At 43.8% G+C, this 4,999-nt stretch overlaps 1 pseudogene; it reads left to right on the plus strand.

The window, feature by feature from the left end:
• Positions 1-456: 456 nt before the first annotated feature.
• Positions 457-4,999, plus strand: part of LOC137989537 (uncharacterized) — an 8,330-nt pseudogene continuing 3,787 nt past the window's right edge.

The raw sequence follows: 4,999 nt of genomic DNA on the forward strand, positions 1-4,999 counted from the left end.
GTCATCAAGTCCGAGCCGCCATCTTGAATCTGTAGCCGAAGCTGCCTCAAGACCGTCTACAACAGCAAGGCGACAATATAGTAGCTCTGAGCTTAAATCCATCAGAGCTTCTCAGCCCAAGTCCCGTCTACCTGTGGAACTTTGGACAACATTAGGAGATCTTGAAATAAGAAAACGCTGTAGATCGAAGAGAGCCGGCCGAGCAAAGATACGTGGGATCCCTGTGGGTGATACCACAGGCACTACCCCTACAGTTCTCTCAGAGCTCGTCACGCTCTAAGTCAAGGTTCCCCTCCATGCTCTCAAGCAACGTGAGATCCTTGCCTTCAAAGATAACCGAACTGCAGACCGTTGTCAAGACAGTTAGGGCAGGAATTGTTTGCGTTACAGAAACGTGGCTAAATGACCTGACTCCTGACCCTTCAGTGGAAATTCCGCGGTTCCTCTGCTTCAGAAATGATAGATCTGGAAGACCGGGCGGTGGTGTGTGTGCTTATGTCGACTCAACTTTTCCCTGTCAGAGATGAATCAAGCACGAAGATCAAGACATTGAGTCACTATGGATTAATACAAGACCATTCAAGCTGCCTCGTTGTGTGTCAGCCATTTTTTTTAAAGTTATTTACCACTCAACATCTTGTGCTGCGGATGACAATGTGGCTCCTATTGACCACATAAAAAAGGTGTCTGAAGCATTCCTCTTAAAACATCTTGATGGCTTAATTGTTATCAATGGCGATTTCAATCCTACTACAACTGGCATATCTGAACGATCAACCTAGCTCAGAACTGGGCTCAGTCGTATTACGAAGGTTTTGACAAAAGATACTGGAACTTTAGATTGGTGCCTCACCAACAAACCCAAGCTTTTCCGCGACCCCGAGCAGTTACCAAAGATTGGTAGGAGCCATAATTACACTGTTCTTGTCACTCAAAGGAAGATTTTTGGTCTCGTGACCTGCGTACTAGTAGCCTTCACGCTTTTGGAAGATGGATCACCAATTTCGAATGGAGCCCAGTGCTTAACTTGTCCAGAGTGTCTGAAAAATTCGATCTTTTCAGTCAAACACTTTTAAACGCCATTGATTCGTACCTTCCCCTGCGTCGGGTTAAGGTGTGCTCGTCCGACAAGCCCTGGGTCTCAAATAAGCTTAGACGGCTTATTACGCAGAGGCAAAAAGCGCTGAAATCCCGTAACAAGGATTTTCCCCTGTACAAGGAACTGCGTAACAAGACCCAAGAGGAATGTCGCACTTGCAAAAGAACGTACTACGAGAACAAGGTGTCTAACCTAAAGGACAGCAATTCTACCAGATGGTGGCGTGAGATTAAAGACCTGGGTGGGCTGCGTGGCGACACCTCTGACTGGTGGCAGCAGATGCTTGGGAATGAGTTCCCTTCCACTGACTCCCTGTGTGAAAAGTTCAACAACTTCCTCTTCGATCTGACATCCCACTTCTCGCCACTCCAGCCCCCGGATGATGTCGCCACCATTCCAGTCCCTGATCTTGAGGAGTTGCTAGTGTCAACTCACCAAGCCTTCTGTACACTGAGATCTATAAAAGTAAACAAGTCACCTGGCCCTGACAAGGTACCTAACCGCATATGGAAAGAGTTCGCTTTCGAACTTGCCCCAGTGGTGCGTGACCTCTACAACACTTCCTTGGTCGAGGGAGTTGTTCCCTGTGCGTGGAAGCAGTCCATCGTCGTACGTGTTCCCAAGGTCAACCCCCCAAAAGTGCTGGAAGGGGACTTGAGACCTATATCCTTGACCGCACTCCTTGCTAAAATAATGGAGGGCTTTACCAACGACTCCTTAGCTAGGCAGGTGCTAGGTCAGTTAGATATCAAGCAGTTCGGTGTAAAAGAAAAATGCACTACGCATGCGCTTGTGTACCTTTTCCATTCCATACTGCAGTTTTTGGACAGGGGTAACACCTCTATTCGGATTTTCTTTGCCGATTTTTCCAAGGGCTTTGACCTCGGTGGATCACAATGTGCTTTTGGAAGAGTTGCACGTTCTCAATGTACACCCGTCCATTATTAGATGGATAGGTGCCTTCTTGTCTGAGAGGTCTCAAAGAGTAAGGGTAGGGAAATCATTATCATCATCTCCTTTTGGCTTAGGTATATTAATAAGTGGAATGATCTGCCAGAAAATTTAGTTCATTGTAATTCTGTCAGTAAATTTAAGAAAGGTCTTAAAAGTTATTTATACAACGTGATTCAGTAATCTTTTTTATCTATTCATTTTTCTTTACTGTTTGTAAATATTCTACATTTTCTCCATGTTTATAGTTCAAATATTTTTAATGACCGTATAATGTATTTATATTTTATAGTTTCTCACTATTTCTATATTTAATGTTTATTAATATATTATATGTGTTTTATTCTAATCTGTTTTGGGGGTTGCCGTATATGAGGATTCAGTTTTTCCCTGGCAGCACCCTTTTTGCGATGTTCTTTGCAAATAAAGTTGTTATAAATAAATAAATAAAAAAATATATATACCTGTATCCCTTAACAGAGGAATTCCCCAGGGTACAAAATTAGCCCCCTTGTTGTTTACCATTTTAGTTAACCGTCTAGTTGCCACCTGGCCGTGTAGACTAAAGTATGTAGATGATACTACCGTCTTTGAGGCAATTCCGAGATGTAGCCCGAGCTACCTCCCACTTATTGTAAACGATATTTCTTGCTTTTCCTCTCTCCGAAGAATGCGCCCTAACCCTAAAAAATTTAAGGTTATGGATATTAATTTCCTCCAATACCAGCCTGGTCCCCCGGCCCCTATTACCATCAAGGGCTGCCCTGTCCATCAGGTGCCGACGTACAAGTTCCTTGGAGTCCATGTTTCTCACGATCTATCATGCAACGCGCATGTAGAGCACATAGTCATCAAAGCCTGTAAACGCCTTTATGCCCTTCGTTTGCTTAGGAAATCCATTTACTGCGCCCTCATCTGTTCAGTGTTTGAATACCCTGCGCCTGTATGGGCTGCACTCCCCCTGTATCTTGACAACCTGATTGAGTCTATGCAGCGCAAAGCCCTCCGCATAATGTTCCCGGCCGCCGACTATAACAGTCCCTTGTATCAATCTGGGCTTAAAACGCTGAATGACAGACGTAAGGAAATATGTACGAATTTTATATCTTATGTACGAGGTAATGGTCTGGAGCCAATATGCTCCTTACTCCCAGGTATTGTAAAGCAACCCCATGACTACGGGCTACGAGTCTGGGAGTACTCCCCAGTCCCGCCCTAGGGCGGACACTGACCGTCTAAGGAACTTTATTACTCACAGATACGCGTAGAGACTTTGGAACCAATGTCTATGTTAGCCATTAGTGTGAATAATTTATATGTATTGTAATTTTTATGTTGTATATGTATTGTACCAAGGCTGACACCACTGTAATCCAGCTTTTGTGCTCCAAGCGTGGTAAATAAACACTATCTATTTATCTATCTATCTATCTATCTATCTATCTATCTATCTATCTATCTATCTATCTATCTATCTATCTATCTGATTATATCGCAAGCTAAAGCATATCTGTTTAGCGGGCTAGTGGAGCGGTTCAAACCCCGATTCTTACTCTTTGAGATCTGCTACACCGACAGAAGAATCAAACCGCCTTGATTCATCTGAACTCCACTCTGTGAAGATTTTAAATTGAGTTTCGCAGCAATAAATATTTGTCCTACCGTTATCAAGTACTAATGCAAAGACGTACTACTTAACGACAGATATATGGCACACACAATGGGTTCTTGGTTTTGTGATAGACAACCATTGAATTTTAAGCTTTGTGTAACACGACATTTACACGGCGGCCGAGAGAGCTGTAATGTTTGCTAAAAGTGATGTATTTCATGAAATTTGGCTATCTCAACAGGATCATGACTAAAACACCACACGAGTACATACGGGTAACATACGAGTAACATACGGAACATACGGAACATACGGATACATACGAATACTTAGGACTAACATACGACTAACATACGATTAACAAAATACACGTTTTTACCCCCAGGTAAAGGGGGTTCTTTGGTCACTCTGCGACCGTGCTTGTGTAAACTACTCCATGCACAAAACTGTGCGAGCATACCCTTGCCGTGGCGTAAGTCACTGACAAGTTAGACGGGTTTATCAACTGGTATAGACGATCAAGAAGGGTTCCTAAGATGATAGACATGGCCGTTAGTGGAGGTCCAAAATGTGCAGGAAAAAAGACCAAGCAAACGGAAGAGGACAAAGGCCAAATCTCAGCCTGTCCACGAGACCGCTGATTTACTTGACGATCCGTCAACGCATTCTCCTAAAAATGCTAAAGAGGACTCCCACGCACTTAATGATCAGCGCCCCCCGATGGCGTTCGCCAATCAAATACCTGCAATTCATGTAAATAACCGAAGTAGAGGGCTAGCAAACCGCAATTAGGGCCATATTCCCCCAGGCTTCTACTCAAGTTTTTCCCAGTCTTCTGCTCCCCATAACCAGATCGGTTTGAGCAACAATTTGCACTCAGATGTTGCTCTGTCAAACGGTGTTTTTCTGGCAAGTCACGGTCAGTACCCCTCTTCATTTATCAATCATAATATCGCATTAACAAGTCACTTGGAGGTTAAAAACCCCAGCGTCATTTACTCAAATCAACAGCAGCAGTCCTATGCAGGTCAAGTTATTGGAATGCCGGGTCCAAACACCAGTTCTTTCCAGCTGAAGTGGGTAGCAGGCACTATAGTTACACGATGTTATGGCTGTGGTGGCGACATTCAGAACCCTCCAGAAGATATTGTTACAGTGTATAGGGACATTCCGCGATATCGTGATCGCTACACTGGTCAGCTACACTGCACAGAAACGGAAAGGGATTTGTTGAAAATTAACCATGATATAGCTCCTTTGCCCGCTTAAAGAAACCGTTGGAAGGGTCTGTTTGTTTTAGTTTCCCTTCAGAATAGCCTGCCTGCGAATACAGTCGC

Source organism: Montipora foliosa, unplaced genomic scaffold (genome assembly GCF_036669935.1).
Source record: "Montipora foliosa isolate CH-2021 unplaced genomic scaffold, ASM3666993v2 scaffold_465, whole genome shotgun sequence".
NCBI classification, from domain to species: domain Eukaryota; kingdom Metazoa; phylum Cnidaria; class Anthozoa; order Scleractinia; family Acroporidae; genus Montipora; species Montipora foliosa.